The 23,266-nt window shown below is 42.4% G+C and overlaps 1 protein-coding gene across 5 annotated transcripts in view; it reads left to right on the top strand.

Annotated features, from left to right (window-relative positions):
* SEMA6D (semaphorin 6D) overlaps window positions 1–23,266 on the top strand; it is a 658,493-nt gene that overhangs the window by 557,991 nt on the left and 77,236 nt on the right. For 4 of the 5 annotated variants that reach the window (XM_030577939.1, XM_030577940.1, XM_030577941.1 and 1 more), the window contains one exon: window positions 5,624–5,656. The gene's annotated coding sequence lies outside the window, so the exon portion shown is untranslated. Of the gene's footprint in view, window positions 1–4,193; window positions 4,209–5,623; window positions 5,657–23,266 lie in introns of those variants that run through there. The other variant, XM_030577942.1, reaches the window with a different exon arrangement.

Here is a 23,266-nt window from a genome sequence, read left to right as displayed (position 1 = left end):
TGAAACAGGGATGAGTGGTGTGAGTAGAGAGATAATTCTCTACTGTCCTGGGAGACATCAAACTTCCAAAAGCAACGATGAGCACCAGAATGCCTCTGCCATGACTTCCTTTTCTTTTGTATGAAAGCTCAAATTCTGGTGCATGACTGAGATGTGTGTGCAGAGCAGTAAGGTGTTAATGAACAACAAACTGTGTACTTTATGTGACACATACAAAAATAAAATGTGTAACAAATAGCTGGTGAGCACTAGCTGAGAGAGGTATAGCAAATAGGATGTTGTTTTTGACTCATTCTAGATTGTGCAATACAACCTATACAATAATACATGCAGCACTCTCATGCTAAAAAGGCAGTGCCCGGTGCAAGAAAAAATGTGTGAGCATTTGAAGTGAGCTTGGGGGAAAGGGAATCATACCTATGGCCACATTTGTTGAGTAACTTCCTCCAGCAGGTCTCTTGAGGATCCCAAACTGGGGTTGGAAATCTGTCTTCCAGAAGGAAGTGTGGTTACAGTATTGCTGCTTGCTTTCCTCTAGTATGCATTCCCACATCTATACAAAAGCTTCCACTGGTGAAACAGCACTAGTGGTGCATTACATGCCTAGTGAAGACAAGGTTCAAGTCCTAAGGAATCTAAAATTGGTGCAACAGTCACTGAGTGGCTGAAAGAGAGAAGTGTAGAAAGAAAAGCAATTAACAGGAGGGTGAAGAATGTATTGGTGATAGGTCACTTATACATTGATATACTTTCTATTGGCTTTGCAGTGGGCATATTGTGTCCACTTACACTCCCATACACTCCTCTGACTCCCTTACCAATGTATAACCAATACCACCTTACACATCACCTTTGTTTGATTTGGGTACACACCTGTCTAAAGGCTACCATGTCTGATTTGCATTTACATGAAGGCTTTGCACTGTACTTTGGCAATATAAAAGGGCCTCCCCACAAGTGAGAATCAGATGCCAGTATGGAAGGGAACTATGAGATGTATTTGGACTACTGAGAATTAGGCAGCTTTACTGGGGCTCACTCAGCAGCAATTTCACTGACCTCTGCTGCCAGAGCCCAGAGCAGAGCTACTGGCAGACCATCCAATTTGGAGTTCCTCTGTTGCACAAGAGTTAGAATTCTTTAAGAACCCTCATTTCCTTGCATTGCCCATGTGATTATTTTAAGAAGCAAGTGAAGTGTTTCTGCATTTTACATGTTTATATACAAAAAAGATTAGAAATGAAAAGTAAAACAGGTGGATGCCCCATGTACTAAGGGGAATTGGGATAAGAACTCTTGCTTCCACAGATCTGAGCTGATCTTTTTCTTCTAGAGCACCAAAGAGTCAGTGACTCTATGGCACCTTCTAGTCTCACTTCCTCTGGCCTGATACCCAGGCCTCGCTTTCTGTCTTGTCACTGAACAGATGCATTTGGAGCAACAGTTTTGCCATTCTGGCTTTGTATGTTGTTTTTTAAACTTCTCTAGTGCCTTCTGTCTGAGGAGCTCAAAGCACTTTACAGATATTAGACTTAAGCCTCACGGCACCTCTTAAGATGGATACGTTTTGCAAAGGGAGAAACTGAGACCCATATATTAATGTGATTTGACAATAGTTATCCCGTTTCAGAGCTGAGGGGTAGGTGGCCAGCTTTAGCGGTCAGAGCTGAAGTTAGAGTCAAGGAGTTGAGTCAAGGGTCGGAGCCAGGTTCAGAGACCAGGGCGCAAGGTTCAGGAACAGGTGAGGAAAGCATGGGTCAGTGCAGCAGCTATGTAGAGTTCAGCTATGCAGACAACTTCCTGTGCCTCTCTTTGGATTTAAATAGGAAGCCCTGACCCATCAGAGTTCATGGTGTTCATCCAGTTAGGCCCAGAGAAGACCTCCCTGATGTAACTTCATGTTTCATGGTCTTTCCTGCTCAGCTAGTTAGTAGCAAGCTGCTGGGTGGAAGGAGGGTAACAACAGTAAACTGGAGGGTCATGACATGCAGTCAGTCTGTTTCTTTAACTAGCAGGCCAACCTTTCTCTTAATATGAAGACTTTCCTTTCCTTTTTAAAAAGAAAGATGCTTTGTAACCACTGATTATTGTTGTGTCTGTCTCTACTCAATATATCAGGACACCAGGTGTTTGGGGGTTGAAGCCAGGATTAAGCACTGTTCAAGATGAAGGCCCTTTCTTCAACTGACTTGAAGCAAGAGTCAGCAGGCCTTGATTCTGATCTCAGTTACACAATCATAAGTCAGGAGTAACTCCAATGAAGTGAACTAATGCTGGTGTAGCAGCTCGAACGAGATCAGAATCTGGCCTTCACACTTCCTACAGTAATAGTTTAGAACTGGTAGGCATGGAAAGCTTTTCCTCTCTGTCATCTTCATTGGCTATGCTCCAACTAGGCACAAGTTAAATTTCCTGAACCAGACAGAGATTTATTCTTAGTACCCACTTTGGGTAACATTTCAGCAGCATCCTGAGACAGACAAAGGCTCAGCTCAGCACAGATCCTGCAACTTAGGATGTCCTCTACCTTAAGCTATGTTTACGCTAGAGACCTTGCAGTGGCACAGCTGCACCAATGCAGCTGCACCAATGCAGCTGCGCAGCTGTACGATTTCTTGTGTAGCCACTGCACGCTGACAGGAGAGAGCTCTCCCATCGATATCATTACCTTCTCCAATGAGCGGTGGTAACTATGTCAGTGGAAGAGGTTCACTACCACTTATGCTGGTGAAACCTATGTCGCTCAGGGGGATGCTTTTTCACACCCTCAGCAACTGAAGTTTTGCCGTCATAAGTGATAGTGTGGACATGGCCTAAGAAGTAAATGAAACATTTGCCAGCAGGAGAAAAGTTATATGTCTTAAAGTAGAAGACAGCCTCTGGTATCTCTTTAAAACTTATGGCAAACAATGGAAATCTAAGCAGTTACAGTAGCCTGCATATTAAAAAGGTTCCAATAGTAACATGCAAAGATAATAAAATCAGATTGTCCTCCATACGCGCCCAGCTCTTGAATTGCCGTATGATTTCATGCTCTCTTCTGATGCCAAAATTTCTCTACCTAAATATCTTCCTGCTCTGTACAGAGTACATAGAAGGCTCCAAGAAATGTGGAACTCATCTGGGTAGATCTACCAGCAGCTCTGTTCGCACCTAGATCCTGATTGCCTGAGTCAAAAATCTCTAGGTCTGTTATGTGGCTCACACTGTGAATAACTTTGCATCGTCATAAGATATTTGCCCAGAGAAGTTAACGTGAAAGTGCATAAGTGCCAGAAATCAGGCATGTATATTGGTCATGCTGGCTGTCAGTTTGAGGAGAATGCACATAATAACATCCAGTAATCTGAAGTGTAACTATGGGGAGCAAATTTTGCTCCCCTTATTCACACTAATAGCCCCCATTTACTTAAATATAACTCAGGGGAAAAGGATTTGGCCTATGAGTTTTATAAACCCGTGTTTCCAGCTCTTTTTAAAAACCCTCTCATGTCTGCATTTGTAAATACTTTCCACTGTCAATTTTAAAACTGTAGATTTCCCTCTCTGTGTTAGTGGAGGATATATCTGACAGCCCTTTAATTACACAATATTTAGATACTAATTACAGCATAGGACTCTCTGTAAATCAACCAGTTAGAATAGTAATTCTTAATCTAAGCAGATTTTTTTTATACAATGCATGAGTATAAATTCAGTAAAAGGAGGGATAATTCTATGAAAACATACATAGATTTTTGTCTGTCAGGTTTTACATTTTGTGTATACCTATAGATGTGGGATACTGGACGTTTTACATTTTGTGTATACCTATAGATGCGGGATACTGCCTTCTATGCTGGCTATAAGGGGTCTGATTCTCCTCCCATTTGCACCAGTTTTACACCGGTGCAATGCCATTGGCTTTAGTGAAGTTATTCCTGGTGTAAGTGAGAGGAAAATCAGATGGACATTATGTAAAAATCTTACATTCTATTATTATTGAACGTAACCATATGGCATGTCATAATTTTTTGTGTGTGCTTTAAGAGAATAGCATTAGCTGTGGCAATAAATTTTGTTTAGACAATTTTGTGACAAGTTATGGTGATGAGTACTAATCTCCCAAGATATATCCATGTAATGAATAATTGAAACTTGGACTCTTCATCTTATAGCTCATGGAAAGGTTGGTGTGTCCTTCTGATTACACTACACTAAGCTCTTGGGTAGGTAAGCTGGTAGATGGACTGGTTCTTTGTATAGTCTGGATTCAAAGTACATCAAATTATCTGTGTTCCAGGACTATGCAGGCAAAATTTAATCTATAAGAAAAGAATTTTACTTGTGCCTTTCAGTTTTGATTTTTAAAAAGGGAGACTTTTCAAATGTTCAGACTAAAAGTATCAAAGGTTTGGGGGTTAGGACGTTTTATCATACATACATAAAAGTTAAACTATAAAGATGATTCAGCCTCAGTGCAGATAATGCTAAAGGGAATTGTCCTCATTGAATACAAGGTTAATTCTAAAAGCTATCACCTGAAAATTGAGAGATTACTTTAAAGTTCAAACTGCAAAAAGAAACACTTTTTCCTGTTTCTGGTACATGTTGCTGTTTTATTAAGAGACAACTGTAGTTCATTAGCATTCATGGAAACTCTCCTAATCTGCACAAAGAAGTTTATCTATATGTACATGATGATAAAAAATTTGGTCACTTTAATGCTCTGATTATATTTAATATATTTTATTGAAAGTTTTGTGTTTTCAGTAGCAGAACATGAAATACAAAGCACAGAGCTAACAAAAACAGGGTAATTCTGAGTAACTTAAAACTCATTCTTTATTTTTAAGTAAAAGGATTTTAACACACTTCCATGCTTTTCAGTTTTTGAGGTAAATTTATCCTGTGAATGCTAATACATATTGAATTTGAAACAATAATATCTACAGAGGCATCACTGTGGCCTCGTAGGAGAAGATATTCTGAATAAAATGTATCCACTTTATGACTTTAAAAGACTCCAAACTATTTTAATACTTTCTGGTATATCCAATGTTAAAATAGTTTTGATGGCAACACTTTTTACTTTTTAAGTCACATTGTGTTGTTTTCTATAAAGGAATATCTTTTTTTAATTGTGCAAAAACATTTCTTCTTTGGACAAAGAAAGAAGGAAAGAAAGTCTTCAGGCCAAAAACAGGATCTCAGGAAAATATGTACACATTTTGACAGTAACTAAGGCTCCTGCAACACTGATCATCTCAGTGTTATTTCTAAACTAAATGTTTCTATACCAATTCCAAAAGTTTAGTAAGGATGTCTATATATACATTTAATAGCATCAAAATAGCCCATTCATCTATGTGCTTTGTTCTAAGCTTGCTGAGTGAGTTGAAAATAAGGAATGTGCTCTGCAAACTCAGTAAGTTACTAACAGCAAACTTTTTTGGGTGTTTGAACAAATACTTTAAAAAGTAGCTGAGGAAAACTACCTACTGAATTAGTTGGAAAAATTTAACGGATTAATTCAATTGTAACTAAGCTAAAAGTTTCATGGCAAAGTCAACACAAATGCATTTTCACAACAAATATACTTACGTGAACTGACTTGTTTCCCTCTTTTGTTTTTTCCCACTAGTTTTATTACTGAAGAGACAGCCCCCTGAGAAAGGTAAGCATTGCTTTAATATTCATTACCTTGGATCACTGAGGTCAAGACACTTGTATCAGCTGTGTATGTATTTCTGCTGTGACAAACAAGGTCTCTTCTCCGTGCATTAGTGTGAGCATTCTCGAGTCCCCAAAAGTTACTTTTTTCTGTTTGTGTTTGTGAACTGGGAAGACCCTACATAAAATGAAATGTAGTGGCTGAATACTCAGATCTTTAACAAGAGAGAGACAGTTTTTATCTTTGGTTTTCCAGTCTGATTAATCCTTTAATAAAACTGAGAGTTGCTAATCTGGGTAGCTAGATCACATGACAATGGTTGGGGGGTTTTATGTCTCTGTAGTACAGCATTACACTTTCAAGAAAGTCTATTCTTGAGACTTAAAAAAAAAAAAAGTAGATTGCCTCCACATACCACTGTATTGTCATATTTTAATTATAGTTTGCAATGCATTTCAGACACTGCTCCAGTAGGATTGCCCAGTTAACAAGGTTGTTCAGCCTCAGCATGTGAGATCAAAACATTTTCAGCAACTATTTGATTGTCACTATGTGAAAGCTGAAGTATGAACAAAGGACACTTTACTTAGTTGTTATTAAATAAAAAGTTGTCCAAAATGGGCAGCATCTGGTGTGCAAATATAATATTAAATCTCTGGAAATTTCTGAGGCTTCAGACTAGCAAGGCAGTCAGCACATGCTTAACTTTAAACATGTAGTTCTATTGACCTCAAAGGCAATCCTCACATGAGTAAAATTAAGCATGTGCTTAAGTAATTTCCTTGTTCAGAGCCTGATAAGCCTCATTTTCAAATGCAAAACTAATTTTTTCTAAAAAGAGTAATAATAATAATCATCATCTCATTTTTAACCTGACAAAAAGAACTACATATTGTAGCAATTAGTACTTGCACTAGAGTTTTAATATCTTATTGGATATTGAAAATCAAGGCATGCATTTCAGATAAAATTCAATAACAATATCATAGAAAATAAAATCATTTGGAGCCTTGAAATTAGATAGACCGCCAAAATCCTTGAGATTACATTGAGACTGTTGGAAGGAAAAGGTGAGATATGTACTGTGCGGGAGAAGGAAAGAGAGAAAGAAAACTAGTATAATTAAGAAAAATTCTAGAATTTAACAAAACAAACATTTCAGTTTTAATGTCAATTTAAAACTTAAAAAAAAGACAAATTATGGTGAGAATTGTTGTCATAAATCTTGATAGTATTGTAAATGTATTCGGGTGTAAATTAAGGTTCAAGCGAGGTACAGTTATCTTCACTCCCTAATTTGCTATTTTCTGTAGAAGTCAATTGACTAGAAAAATTCATCAAAATGAAAAAAAATGTATTTCTTCCCCATCTTAAGGGTAAGTTGTGGATTTACCACTAGCCTCAAAGAAGGGGCAGTGCATAGTTGCAGTGCCCCAGCAGCAGACCAGGGGCCAAAAGCTTATATAAAGAGCAAAATTCAGTCCCTGAGTCCCTCCTCCCTCCAGCTAGGAAGCAATGTGCACCAGCCCATTATGTGGCACAGATTACTTTTCTCTCCACTCAGGACACACACAAGATGGAATCAAGAGTCACCCTACTCCTGTCCCCTTCCCACTACTCCCCATCTCTGTGCAGGGAGAAAGGTGGCAGTCCTGCAAAGTTTGCTCCTTCTCCCCACATTATAACCCAGGATGTAGATAGCCCACTCAGTGACAAAAGGAGATGCCTTACACCCCCATACTTCCTTGTGCAGATTTATAGGGCAAGATCCGTCTTGCACTTACTGTGGTGAATGTGATCTCTGTATGGAAACAAAACTCAAGGTTTAAAAACAAAAGACAGGAACTTTCCTCATAAGGGAAAAATTCACCTGGTGTAGAGGTCTATGCACCACTTAAATCCTGTTTTGTGTTCCATTGCATTCATGCAACTTATAGGGTGCACAGGGGTATATTTCATTGAGGCTTTTTAGTCTTTGGTATATCAGAAAATAGATTAACATTTTAGGTCCAAAAAAGATATTCCATCTCTCTCTCTCTTTTTTTTTCTTTTTCCTCAGATAAGATTAATTAATTTTTCTCAATCAGTAGACTGAAAAACAAGCAATAATTGTGCATGTGCCAGGCCTTGCAGAAAGAGCACATACAATTCCCTTATTGGGAACTGAAATACGTTGAGATATATGTAGGGGTGGGTTGAAGTCAGCAATAGAACTCTAAAAAATGAATCATAGAAATATATAATTCCTCCCCCTCAGAAAACCCAGAAATACTTGTAACTGATTGTAGTGTGTTTCAATTTTCCTGTGAAATAGCACTGTATGTTGTCTTTAGTAGTTGCAGTAGTTTTGATGATAAATATTTAAACCATACAGTTGTAGGAAAGCATATGTCACTTCAAGCTTTTGAAATGCACCCTTTATACTTTAAATTATATTAATGGTTAATGTCTTGCAAACCTAGAGCAAATGCCAAACACTAATGCTTTTCATATTTCATTGCTTGTTTTTTGAGCAGGTTTCACACATTAGCATAAGCTTTAATATGATGGACCTAAAAACATTTAAAGTCAATCAAATTAGTCCTATATTTAATGTGTGTTTTTAAAAGCAGATGTTCTTTATTCTATAAACACTGATATGTCATAATGCTATATCCAAGAATATCAGTGCAAACACCTGGGAGTTGCAATGTGCTGAATAGCTAGCAACTATTTAGGTGAAAAACTTCAGTTCCTCTGTACTGCGGTTATCTTCAGAAACCACGTAGCAGTAAAGCTTTGTGGATTAATGCCTTTGAATCAGCAAAGCTGCTTCAGATTAACAATTCTTTTAGCTGCTGCCATATATTTTTATTCTATACAATAACAAACATGATTATCACAGAAATATCATGCTCTCTTTAACCTGTTTCTAATTGGGAGAATCTATAGTATGTATTCTACAGTCCAGCTGACACTGAAGATTGAAGTGTAATTACAGTACAGGCAATCTCATCTCTGGTAATTACAGCTGTCACCATTGATCCAATTAACCAGGATAACTAACTCTGCTGAGCCAGAGTCGACAAAGCTTTCTTGCTAAATCCAGATTGCCTTATAAGGGGTTTTGTTGAGTTTTTGAGACTTTTCAATTGCCAAAATACTGTTGCTTAAAGAAACAGATAAATGTGGATTTCAGATTAGGGACTAGAAAGGGAAATCTCATTTCATTACATTTTAATAAGTGAAACTTTTAAATGTGCTTGCAAACCAAGTTTTCAAAATGAGAAATAGGCTTTTGGGAAAATAAAATGGGTGGGAGAGAGAGACCTAAAGGGCTACAAGTTAGGGCAGAATTTGGCCTAATGCTTCTAGTAAATGGTCAACACAGCACATAACAGCCAGCTTGCTTCTGTCTCTTTCTGTCCTAGTTCTGCACCCTTTAATGGAGTTCCTCAAGATTTAAACTGGTGTAACAGAGAGCAGATTCTACCCCAATTGATTGACATAGCCTCCCTCCCCCTTACCTGCCTCCCCACCCCCAGTGACTGGAATTGGTTTTAGAGATACCCATTTGAAATATACTGTCTGTAATGACATATAGAGGTGAAGGTCTGATTCACTGTGTACATAATACTTGAGCCCAGATTTGAAATACAAGCAGGAAGAAACCCTGATTCCAACAAGAAAAGGGAATTAGGTGCACCTCAACACACAATGAATATTTTACACAAGATTCAGCACAAAAACACACTTCTGTCAGACATACTGCACTGGAACTGGAACTGGAACAAGGGCAGGAGAACTCCTTACCCACAACCTGCCCATGCTACAGCTGCAACTTCTGATGCATTAGAAACTGTTACCTTTCCATCCTCTTGGTTGCTGACACTGACATTTAGGACCAGACTGTGATACCTTATTCTCATTAAGTAGTCCCAATGACATCACTGGGACTATTCAAGGGGTAAAGTACTATTCTGTGTAGATAAGAGTGTCACAATCTGGCTTGTAGGGCATAGAGAGGGCTCTCAATTTCTTCATGTCAGCCATATTTCACAATGCAATCTGCAATTGTTCTACAGCATTTGAGTCTTGAAGACATAAGTGGAACGATAAGATCCTTTTGGAAGACCTCAAAGTGTTTATAGGTACAAGCTGGGTTAGTTGTGTCACTGGTGTAATATTGTGCTGTTCACTTCACTGGAGTTGACTCTGGTCCACTAGATCAAGTACTACATTAGAGCTAGTCAGAAAATGTTGAAATTTAGTTGAAGAATGGAAAGAATTTGTGATTTACTCTCTGTTCCTAGTTTTCTGTCCAACACTGTATTGTCTAGATTTTATCTGACCTCATCAAGACTACAAAAAATGAAATATGCCTGTTGTGACAACATTAGTAAGGCTGCAATGTATGGAATGAGCATAAATACATGAAATTGCAAAGTCCAAGCTGGTCCACATGCATGCCCACAAGATTTAGGGACACCATTTGTTTTAACATACCATGAGCTTTGATGGGAGTATGCAGAGAGGAAGTCAGAGGTAAGTTGCCACTGCCATTACAATTCTTCCTAATTGCAACTCAGACTGTAGCATAGTGGAAAAGTCTATAGATCCCCCTCCATAACCAGATGGTTCACAAAACTGCCATATGGGAAATTCTCCCATGAAGGAATTGCCCTATCTGAAGAAAGAAAAACACAATGGACTATTTCAAAATATAACCTCCCTTTGTTCAACATGCTATAAAATAGAATGAATCGAGACAACTAAAATCTGTGGCATTATTCACTCCTTACTAAAATGACATAGTTACTTTATGTGCAGTACTTTGCTTGTAGCTGTATTTATGGCACTACTGAAGGGAAAAGAATACTAGATGTACTCCCTGTGGGACCATAAGCACAGCTGCATCTGACTAGTGTATAAAAATCAACCTGAGAATACAGTGAATGACTGTGCACTGGACATTGCTCTCACTATAATGTCATATATTGTATAGTCAAAATATACAATAAAAATTGTGAATCTATGTCCCATCAATAGATGAGATATGTTATAGGGACATAAATGGAAAAATAAGATTTTTTTTGCATTAGGTATGTGAGTGGGTATGTCCAAGAAAAATGTAAATGTAACAAGATAAAAATTCATGTTTGATGTTTTGGCTGAATCAATATTTGAGGGAGGGTTAGAGAAATATCCCAACCTTACCCTGAGCAGCAGAATTGTCACCTAGACTTAATCAATTAGAATTTCATCACCTTTTAAAACTATTACTTTTGTTTCCTTAACACATTTGTGAGTAACAGTATTTTTAATAAAGGGATGATTGTAGAGGAGTGCACCATACTGACTCACTGTTTCAACAGTGAGAGTAATTAATCACTGGAATAATTTACCAAAAGTCTTAGTGGATTCTCCATCACTGACCATTTTTAAATGAAGATTGAATGTTTTTTTTCCGAAAAGTTCTGCTCTAGGAATTATTTGTGGAAAGTTCTATGGCCTGGGTTGTACAGGAGATCAGACCAGATGATTACAATGGTCCCTTCCAGCCTTGGAATCTTTGAATCTATGACTAAGAACTGATGCATCTTTTACCTGTTGCCAAACCCTTTGCAGCATCGATCGGTGGTGTTACTGAAATCTCTGGCCTAGTGCATCCTGGGAAATCTTAATAGATCAAGAAGATGGCAATTGTTGAGGTCTAGGAGCTATGTCACTAGGAGCCATTAAAGAAAATGAGGAAAAGGGAATACAGTACAACTTTTTGTGTGTTCAGCCTGCTAAGCATGTATATTTGAAAATTTTCATTCTCTCTCCAAGCAGCCTGCTGTATACTGTTTACTCAGGCAAAACTTCTGTTAACTGGACTAGGACTTTTGCCTGTGAAAGGAGTGCAGAGAGAAGGTTTTTTTTTTAATTTAAAATATTATTCAGTTAGTATATTAGTTATGTAGCAATTAAGTCCTGTTAAGATCAGTGAATCCTGGCATTTTCTGCCCTATACATTTGACTAATTTGCAACATGTGCAGGTGTCTCCTTAGAAATATTGTAGATGTTTTCTGTTTATGAACTTGTGTTAATTGTTCAGGACCAATTCTCTGCCCTTCTCTGTTAATCCCTCTCTGCTTTGGCCTTGTGCATTCTTACAATATCTGCCAAAAGGCTGTCCCATTGCATAACGAATATCATTGCTCACACATATCGGTGTCATCCAAGCTAGATGGGAGATTTGCCTGTGTAAGTAACCCCTCTAACTTGTGGATTTAGGGCAGGTTCTCTCCGCATTAGCGATCTGCATGGTTCTACCTGTTTCTGAAGGCCAATACTGGCCCCAACATGACTCAGAGCTGCTGCTAGGCAGTTCTAAGTAAACCTCTACTACAGGATCCTTAATAATAAAGAGGCAAACATATATCCCCTACAAAGCATACACACATTATTGATTCATTATAATCCAGCAGGTCTGCAGCCTACTGTGAGAGAAGACATGGTCCTATATAGCCTCCCCATATAGTATTACTTAGTGTTTGTATTACAACAGTGCCTAGAGACCCCATTTGAGATCTAGGCCTCTCTGTGCTAGGTGCTGTACATTCACCTAGTAAAGACGCCCCTGCCCCAAAGAGCTTACTATATATGGATGGAATTTTCAAAAGTGATCAGCATTCCTCTAACTCTGCTCCCATTGAAGTCAATGGTAAAACTCTACTGACTTCAATAGAAGCAGAAGTAAACAAATGTAGCGTGCTTTTGAAAACCCAACTCCAAATAGACAACATACACACACACACTTTTTACTAATGAGGGTCTGAGGCACAAAGAAATGATGACTTGGCTACAGTCAGAATGTGGTAGAACAGGGAATTGAACCATGCTTTCCTGAGTGCCAGACTGGTGCCTTAACCAGGGGCAGGCAAACTTTTTGGCCTGAGGGCCACATCAGGTTTCAGAAATTGTATGGCGGGCCAGTTAGGGGAGGGAGTCGTGGCCCAGCTCCCACCCCCTATCTGCCCCCCCGGGACTCCTGTCCCATCCAACCCCTCCAGTTACCTGATGCCCCCCCCACTCCCTGTCCCCTTACCCCTGGGACTCCCACCCCTGACTGCCCCCCGCTGCCTCATCCAACCCCTCCTCTTGTTCCTGATGGCCCACCCCCAGCACCCTTGCCCCATCCAACTACCCCTTCTCCCTGTCCCCTAATTGTGTCCAGAACCCCTGCCCCTGACTGCCCCCCACGAGCCCATCCAACCCTCCCCTCCTTCCTGACTGCCCCCCAGGAACCCCCGCCCCATGCAACCACCTCTTCTCCCTGTCCCCTGACTGCCTTCAGAACCACTTCCCCTGCCTACCCCCCACTGTCCCATTCAACCCCTCTTCTCATTCCTGATGGGCCCCCAGGACCCCTGCCCCTATTCAACTCTCCTGTTCACCGCTGTCTGACCGGCCAGACCCCTATCCACATCCCAGCCCCCTGACCATCACCCCGAACTCCCCTGCCCTTTATCCAACCCCCCCTGCTCCCTGCCCCCTTACCATGTTGCGTGGAGCACCAGTGGCTGGCGGCACTACAGCTGCGTCGCCCGGCTGGAGCCACGCCACACTGCTGCCACCGCCATCGCCACCACGCAGCACAGGGCACTGGGTCAGGCCAGGCTCTGCAGCTGTGCTGCCCCAGGAGCTCGCAGCCCCACTGCCCAGAACATTATGCTGGCGGCGGAGTGAGCTGAGGCTGTGCTGCAGGGCAAGGGAAACTGCAGGGGAGGGGGTCAGGGGTAGCCTCCCTGGCCGGGAACTCAGGGGCCAGGCAGGAGGGTCCCACGGGCCGTACTTTGCCCACCTCTGGCCTTAACCATCATCTCCATCATTAATTTCAACAGCAGTTCTGTATGTGTTGGCATTATAGGAGCTGGCACAGGATTTCTTCCTTTTTGTGTAACCTTTAAGCCACTTCTGTTCAATGATTTGTCTTTGTCATATGTGTTTTCACAAGTAGATGGGTGTGCTCTGTATTTTATTGTCTAACATTGTCCATCATTGAGTGCACTGATTCATATAATAGTGTAAACAGAACACAAACAATCTATTAATTGTTTGCACAATTCCATGTGCTGCCCTGGCTCTGGGTGACATCTTTTCTGATTGAATTGTATAGTGTACATGTTTTTTTAATGTACGTTATCAGATCTTTAAATATCTTAACAAACACTGAAATGAATCAAGATTCAATATTTCTTTGTTCATATTTTCTCTAGAAAAAAATTCTAATTCTAATCTGATTTTTTTCCTTCCAAAATGTAGATCCACAATTTCTCTGAAATGGTACAATCTTTCCCACTTCTACACAGCATTTACACTTGTCTCCATATGTTTATTGCTTGTGCGATTTGTTTCTTCTGATATCATATTATGCAATTATCATGCACAGCCTCGCAGTATAAATAAGGAGCCTTTCTCAACATTAATTTCTTTTCTTTTTTTCAAGCTCTGCAAAGCACATTTCACAAACATAGCTGTTTAAAAACAATTGGTTGAATTGGACAATGAATGAAACAAGATGCAATAGAGGAAATTCCCCAAACTGCTAATCTTAAAGGTCACAGACTAAAGTAGTTTAACTTCATAAAATGGGACACTGTGTCCTGCAGGCTGGCTAGGAGAACCTCAGAACATCTTGATCTAAAGAGAGGTGAAAATCTTTGAGTGTCTAATGCCTGATTTATGGCTCTGAGGAGATCTGTGGTTGTTTCTGTAATCCCAAACACAGCTGTTTGGTTAATTGGAAAGACCTTTAAATAAAGCTGAATGGTGGATGCTTTTCAAGTAATGCAATTCAACAACTGAAGCCTTACCTCAGAGCTGATACAATGACACTGCTTTGCCCTAACAGCATTGTTCATTTTAGAAACAAATGTTCTTCTTTGAGTTCTTGCTCATGTCCATTCCAATAGGTGTGCGTGCGCGCCGTGTGCACAATCTTCGGAAGGTTTCACCCTAGCCGGCTACCCGTTGGGTAGGCTCTGGAGCTCTCTGGACTGCTACCTTCAAGGCGGTATATATAGTCCCTTGCCGACCCGCCATCTGCTCAGTTCCTTCTTACCACCAGTAACAGTCATTGGAGCAACTTGTCTCTTGCTTTAGCAAGTGCTTTCCTAGTGTTTTTTTTCCTGCACATAGTTGTTAATTGTTATCATAGTAGTTGGTAAGTTTCTTAGTTAGTGAGTAAGTTTAAGTTTTTCCCCATCTAGGGCAGGCCAGGGCTTGGCCCCAGGGATTCAAGCCGTGTGATAAGTGCCGTAAGTCTATGCCCAGAAAGGACCTGCCCGCTGCTTGTCTGAAGTGCCTGGAAAGGGACATTTGCAGGACAAGTGTAGTATTTGCAGATGCTTCAAGCCCAGAACCAAAAGAGAGAGAGACTATCGGCCGAAGCTCCTTTTAATAGAGTCTGCTCTCCAGCCTCAACTGGCACACAAAGCAGCACCGGCAGCCTCAGTGCAGAGCGCACCGGCCTTGGTGCGTAACACCTTGGCAACGAGGAAGGACTCACATAAGGAGCATGGGCACCGCTCCCCGGCGTGGAAGTCCGGCTCATTGGAGCAACACTGATCACAATCCCTGGTGCTACATAAGAAGAAAAAGGCAGAGGGGGGCTGTTCCCCCGTTAAGAAGAGCACATAGGACACCAGTGTGATGCGTCCCATGCCAGGACACCAGAAGGCTGGTCCATCGGTCCCAACACAGTTGACTCCGGCCTCGAGGGGAGGTCTGTTGAGTCTGGTGTCGATGGACTCCTCGGTCCAGGAGGTGTTGGAGGAGGACCCAGACCTTCCCTCCACACCAGATACTTTCAAGGCCATGCGGGACTTGATTGAAATGATGGCACAGTCCCCCGCCTCGCATTCCCAGGCAACGGTTCAGGTGCAGACACCACTTCAAGCATGAATGGTGGCACCAATGGCAGTACCATCTATCTGGCACCAGGGCAAGCCTACCATGATTCGAGGCCGTTCCTCATGGCCTTGGTACCACTCCCTGGCACCCTAAGGGTCTGCCTCTCCCTAGTCAGGCTCGGGGACCCTGGTGGTGGATGCAGCAAACCGCAGGGAGTGGCAGGGGAATTGGGGCCTGCCCTCACAAAACAAGGACGCCAAGAAGTTGGACCTCTTCAGTCAAAAGGTATACTTGACCAGGGACTCCGGCTTTGAATTTCCAACCAGCAGATGGTACTTAGCTGCTACACATACAATTCTTGGAACACCCTTTCCAAGTTTCAGGAACTGCTCCCTTTGGAGTCACAACAGGTATTTGTTGCAGTCCTAAAGGTGGGCAGAGTGGTGGCTAGAACCTCCCTCCAAGCTGCTTTGGACTCCGCCGAGTCAGTGAAGCAGACTATGGCTAGGGCCATTACAGTGAGGTGTAGCTCATGGCTACAAGTCTGGGGACTCCCAGCAGAGGTCCAGAATACAATACAGGACCTTTCATTTGCTGCAGGACTGTTCACTGACAAGATGGACTCGAGACTGTATAGTCTCAAGATCTCACGAACAACCCTCAAATCTCTGGGAATTCACATGCCAGCACCTCAGAGAAAGCCCTTCAAACCCCAGTCCCCCTTACGCTTCTATCCAGGACCCCTTAGGCAGGACTATAGTCGACGGAGGGGCAGAAACAACAGGAGGCGACCTCCACAGTTCTCCTCCGGCCAAGGCCAGGGCACCTCCATGCAGCCCCCTTGGCTCGAAAGCAAACTTTTGAACATGCGCCCGAGGATGGAGCACCAGCCCAAGTCCAGCCCAAGTCTCAAATCCTTTCCCTCCCATTCTGAATTGTCTGTCCAACTTCTACCATGCCTAGGCCCAAATTACTTCAGATCACTGGATCCTGAGCATGGTGGGGATGGGATATTCTATCCAATTCTGTGCCTTCCCACCCATCTTCCCCGTCCCTCTTCAGGGACCCTTCTCATGAGCAGCTCCTTCTACAGGAGGTGCAATCGCTCCTCGCTCTAGGGGTGATAGAGGAGGTTCCTCAGGATTTCAGGGGTAAGGGATTCTACTCCCAATATTTCCTCATCCCAAAGGCCAAAGGGGGGCTCAGGTATAGCCTGGATCTGTGAAGTCTCAACACGTTTATAAGAAAACTCAAGTTTTGTATGGTCTCTCTGGCCACCATCATTCCTTCCCTGGATCCAGGGGACCGGTACACTGCCCTGGAACTGAAAGACGCGTACTTCCATATATTGATTATTCCGGCGTGCAGATGATTCTTGAGATTCGTGGTCAGCAGCCAACACTATCAGTTCACTGTACTCCTGTTTGGGCTTTCAGTGGCCCCTCGCATGATCACAAAGTGCATGGCAGTTGTGGCAGCCTTCCTTTGCAAATGCAGGGTACAGGTTTTCCCATACCTGGGTGACTGGTTCATCAAGGGTGATTCTTGAGTACAAATGCAAGAGCATGTGGCATTGGCACGCGCCACTTTCAGCAGACTGGGGCTCATTTTGAACGGGCCCAAGTCTACCCTAGCCCCAACCCAAAAAATAGAATGTATTGGGGCTCTCCTGGACTCTACTCGAGCCGGAGCTTCCCTGCCCGAGCCCCGGTTCCAAAGCATAAGGGGCATCATCGAGAGACTCTGCCGGTTTCCTACAACTATGGCCAGAAACTGCATGAAACTTCTGGGGCATATGGCAGCCTGCACTTATGTAGACAACACGCCATATTGTGCCTTCACCCCCTCCAGGCTTGGTTGGTGAAGGTATACAGACCCAGCTGGGACTCTCTGGACAGACTTGTTACCCTCCCAGCCCTGATTCTCAAGTCCCTCAGCTGGTAGCTACAACCCCAAGTGGTCTGTGTGGGAGTGCCCTTTGCCAAGCCTCAGCCCTCACTGTTGCTGGTCACAAATACATTGGAGATTGACTGGGGAGTGTACCTGGGCAGTATCAGAACTCAAGGCCTGTGGTCACAACTAGAACTATTGCTGCGTATCAATGTCAGAGAGCTGAGAGCCGTTCGCCTGGCTTGCCAGACGTTCAAGACCCATCTTCAGGGCAAGTTGTCTCAGTGATGATGGACAACACCACAGTGATGTTCTATATAAACTAATGGTGGTGCTTGCTCCTCTCGCCTGTGCCAGGAAGCTCTCTGACTCTGAGACTTCTGCATCACACACTCCATCCAGCTACAGGCCTCATATCTGCCAGGAGCACAGAACGAACTAATGGACCGTCTCAGCCACTCATTTAACACTCACGCGTGGTCACTCAGAGAAGACATTACCCTTTCCGTCTTCCAGAGGTGGGGCTATCCCAACATGGATCTGTTTGCGATGCAAAGCAACAGAAAGAGCCAGCTGTTCTGCTCCTTTCAGAACCACAGTCAAGTCTCCATAGTGGACATCTTTCACCTACCATGGACGACTCATCTGATATATGCATTCCCGCCCTTGTCTCTCATACACAAGGTCCCCCTCAAGATCCCGCAGGACAGAGCTTCAGTGATCCTCATAGCACCAGCATGTCTCCACCAGCACTAGTTCACTACGTTGCTGAACCTATCAGTGGACAGGCCAGTAGCCATTCCTATGCTCCCAGATCTCATCATACAGGCATGGTCAACTACAGCATTCCAACCTGGAGTCCCCCCATCTCATGGCATGGAAACTCCATGGCTGAACCTGCTTCAACTACAGTGTTTCGGACCTGTTAGGGAAGACCTCTTGGGTAGCAGGAAACCCTCTACTCACACAACGTACCTGGTGAAGTGGAGGCGTGTCTCCATTTGTTCCATACAGAAAGGTACCTCCCTGCAGCAAGCCCCTATTCCCCTTGTCCTAGACTATCTTCTGTACCTGAAACAACAGGGGTTGGCAATATCATCTATTAAGTTGCACCTGGCTGCCATCTTGGCATTCCACCCAGCCATGGTGGGTAGGTCGGTCCTTGGACATCCCATGGTTGTTTGGTTTCTCAAGGGCTTGGACAGACTTTTTCCCCAGGTGTGGCAGCCTGTTTCCCAGTGGGATCTCAACCTGGTTCTCTCCAGACTTATGGGGCCCTTCTTAGAGCCCATGGCAACCTGCCCTCTATCCTATCTGTCCTGGAAGGTGGTTTTTCTGGTGGCCATAACCTCAGCCAGAAGGGTCTCTGAACTCAGAATGCTGACTCTGAGGCCCCCGTACACAGTTTTTTATAAAGACAAGGTGCAGCTACACCCCCGCCTAGTGTTCCTGCCCAAGGTAATCTCACACTTTCATGGAAACCATGAAATAGTTCTACCAGTATTCTTTCCTAAACCTCATGCCAGCAACAGACAGTGAGTACTCCATTCTCTGGACATCAGGTGTGCCCTAGTCTTCTACATTAAGCACACAAAGCCATTTCGTAAGTCACCACAGCTCTTTATTGCAATTGTTGAAATGATGAAAGGGCTTCCTATCTCATTTCAGCGCATTTCGTCATGAATCACATCCTGCATCAGAACCTGCTATGACCTGGCTAAGATTCCAGTCCAAGCATTAACAGCACACTCCACAAGAGCCCAGGCTTCTTCCACTGCATTCCTCACGCAAGTCCCTATTCAGGACATATGCAAGGCAGCAACATGGTCTTCCGCCCACAGCTTCACGTCGCACTATGCCATGACTCAGCAGGTGAGAGACGATGCGGCCTTCAGCAGCGCAGTACTTCAGTCTGCAGCTCAGAGAACTCTTACCCCTCCTCCATGGAAACTGCTTGGGAGTCACCTATTGGAATGGACATGAGCAAGCATTCGAAGAAGAAAAAACGGTTACTTACTATCTTATAACTGTTGTTCTTTGAGATGTGTTGCTTGTGTCTGTTCCAAATCCTGCCCACCTCCCCTCTGTCAGAGTATTATGGCAAGAAGGAACTGAGTAGGCAGCGGGTCAGCAGGGGACAATATACACCACCATGAAGGTGCCACTCCAGGGGGCTCCACAGCCAAACCGACAGGTACCACTAGGGTAAAACCTTCAAACAATCGTACACGTGGTGCATGCACACACCTGTTGGAATGGACATGAGCAACACATCTCAAAGAACAACAGTTACAAGATGGTTTCAGAGTAGCCATTTTTTTTCAGCTTTATACTTTTTCCTAGGGATGTCAAGATGCAGGTACTGGTAAAAATTACATTCATTTTAATATCATTGAGATCACTGTCAACATACCTAGTTTTAAATGATGTGTCAAGCAGTTTGTGCTAAAATGGAGCCTAGCAGCATCTCCCACTAGGCCCACCCAGGTGCAGATTGCTGAGGCAGTACAAAAGTGCAGGGTTAACCCGAGGTCAGAATAGCTTTCTTTCATAATGCATGTGCCAGCTCGTTCTATGACTATAATCTTGTTATCTCCAGCCAAAGATTTGTTTTCACTCATATCCACACATATCTAAAGTCCAACTCTGCAAATACTTGCTCACACAAGTAACTTTTATTGATGTGAGAAGTCCCTTTCAAAGCAGTGGGACTACTTTCACTACACCCAGCAGTGTGTGATCTGTTCTGCATTCTGTAAACAAACGCTCATACATTCAGTCACTTTATTTGTATATGTTAATCTTTTCCAATATTAAGAACGTTCTGGTAGAAAAGTTTTTCCGCCCCAAAGATTGCCAGCCTTAATACCTAAGAAGCAAGAACAAAGTCAACATGAAGGCTAATGTATTCGAACACATGGCCCTAGGACCTGTTATTACTATATCAATCAGATAAAGAAGTATGAAAGAAGCACTACAGCACAGAAAAAGCAATATTAACCCAGCAAAAGGACCCTTTTTTATTTTAAAGAAATACATTGTATATGTATTGAGTTTTCCAAAGTATTCCAGATAGTTTTTTGAGAGAGTGTTAAGGATAATTTTAAACTAAAATATTATTATTATTTGAACTGTATTTTAATGTCACTGAAAGCTTTTTCAATAATAAATCTAACTTTAGAGGAAAAAATCTGTTTTTACAGGAATACTCTGTAGTATACAGGTTGAGTGAGATAACAGTGAGTAGAGATGTGTGATTCAGGGCAGTTTCAATTTACAAAGAGTTGGTGTACTTTTTTTAAAAAGTGGTTCAGCATATGTAGGCTCCCATCTCCCAAATCTTGTTGTGAATCTTGTACATACCCAAAAACTCACAGCAAAACTCACAGTTGCCTGATGACAAAACCATGTGAAAGAAGTCAGTTGCCTATAGTTCCACCAGGGAACCATAAATAACGTTTCCAGAATTTTACATTAAATCTTTATTAATCTTTCTGTTAGTTTTACAGCTGGGCATATACTGAAAAATGCAGAGAAAAATTTTAAATTATTAAATTGACTTCAGTCAGCTTTTAAAACTGAATTTGCTTTGACTGTATCCAAGCCTCTTTTGTGTTAACTTTCCACAGACATACAAGCAAATGGGAATACTTGAGGTGGGTGAGGTGAGCCCTGGGTGAAATTCACACCCGTACAGAAGATTCTCAACAGGTCTATGCACCACTTACATCCCAAGTGCACCCTCAAAATACACCTAAATAGTGTTTAAATGGGATGGGAGTTGTGCACAGGCTCTGAGCTGGCACTTTGCATGTGGAAATTTCACCCAGGCTGAGGTATGCGGACCAGCTTGGTATTCTTTATTTGCTTAGAAACAGTGAGGATGAGATTCTCATCCCCTTTCTGTCACTTTTATACAAGGTGAAAGGGCTAGAGCAGCATAATCAAGTTCTAAAAGCCCCAGATCCAGCTGGAGGAGAATTCACCTGGCGCAGGAGCTGAGGTAGACCGATGCAGGCTATCTTCCAAGGACCCTTTTGCAAGCCCTGGTGTAGGGGGCTCCAGAGTGGGACAGGAGTGTCATGGACAAAAGCCAGAACTAGGTGGCAGTACATAGTAGTTCAGATTGTGGACAGCACTTTTGCTGTAAGTTAAGCAGCTCCATAGTGTTGTCTGTGTTACTTCAGCCCCAGGAGCAGCCCACAATCAGTAGGGTGCAGAGATTATTTAACCTTAGTCTCTCTTCACCCAGGGCTGTGAGTTCTGAGCTGTGCCTCTTAAAGGATTTCACCCTGAGTGACCAATGACTACCTGGATTGTGTAGTAGAGATACATGGGACAGGAAATACAAGCCACTACATGTATGTGGGAGGTGGGGCAGGAGAGGCCTGAAACAAGCACTCTAGCCATTAAAGAGAGAGCATAATGGGGAAAGAGGATATTTAAAAAGCCTGTACCTCCAAGGGAAATTTTGAATATATGTATTAATAATTTCTCAGGGAAAGTAAATGCATAAGAGGCAAATTGTTATATTGTGCAAACCAGAGAGGAGCAGCAAACTATAAGAACATAAGAGCTGCCATACTGGATCAGCCTATGGTCAGTCTTGCCCAATAGCCTGTCTCCAACTTTGGCCCATACCAGAGCTGGTACAGAACAGGGCAATTATGGAGATCCACCCCTGTCTTCCACTCCTGGCCTCTGGTAGTCAGAGGTTTAGGGTCACCCTGAGCATGCAGATGTATCTCTGACCATCTTGTCTAATAGCTGCAGTCTATCCTCTATGTATTTATCTAGTCCTTTTTTAACTTTTGGAAATCACAACATACCATGGCAATGAGTTCCACAATGAGTTGTGTGAAAAAGTATTTCCTCTTGTGTGTGTTAAACCTGTTGTCTGCTAATTTCATCTGGTGACCCTGGTTTTTGTATTGTGGGAAAGGGTAAATAACACTTCTCTATTCACTTTTTCTACACCATTCATGATTTTATAGACTTCCGTTATATCCCCCTTTAGTTGTCTTTCTTTTAAGCTGAACGGCCCTAATCTTTTTAGTCTCTCCTCATATGAAACCTGTTCAATACTCTTGATCATCTTTGTTGCCCTTCTCTGAACATTTTCCAGATCCGCTATATCCTTTTTGAGATGGGGGCAACCAGAACTGCACGCAGTATTCAAGATGTAGGCACAACCATGGATTTATATAGCAACATTATGATATTCTCGGTCTCTTTTTTTATCCCTTTCCTAATAGTTCCTAACATATTATTAAGTCTTTTTGACTGCTGCTACACATTGAGCTTAAATTTTTAGAGAACTATTCATGGTGACTCCAAGATCTCTTTCTTGTGTAGTAATAGCTAGTTTAGAATCCATTCTTTCACATGTATAGTTGGTATTGTTTTTTCCAATGTGTATTAATTTGCACTTATCAGCCTTGAATTTCATCTGCCCTTTTGTTGCCCAATCACCCAGCTATATAAGATCATAGAATCATTGAATATTAGCATTGGAAGGGACCTCAGGAGGTCATCTCCTGCTCAAAGCAGGACCAGTCCCCAATGAAATCATCTGCAGTGCCTCGCAGTCTGCTTTGGACTTAACTATCTGGAATAATTTTGTATTGTCTGCAAACTTTGCCACTTCCTAATCACCCCCTTTGCCATATCATGAATGAATATGGTGAATGCCACAGGGCTTGGCGCAGATCTTTTGGGGATCCCACTGTTCACCTCTCTTCACTGTGAAAATCGACCATTTATTCCTATCCTTCATTTCTTATCTTTCAACCAGTTACTGATCAATGAGACAACATTCCCTCTTAGCCCATTGCTACTGAGTT

Source organism: Gopherus evgoodei, chromosome 10 (genome assembly GCF_007399415.2).
Source record: "Gopherus evgoodei ecotype Sinaloan lineage chromosome 10, rGopEvg1_v1.p, whole genome shotgun sequence".
In the NCBI taxonomy this organism is placed as follows: domain Eukaryota; kingdom Metazoa; phylum Chordata; order Testudines; family Testudinidae; genus Gopherus; species Gopherus evgoodei.
Note: the sequence above shows the minus strand (reverse complement) of the source record. Positions and strands in the feature narration are given on the sequence as shown.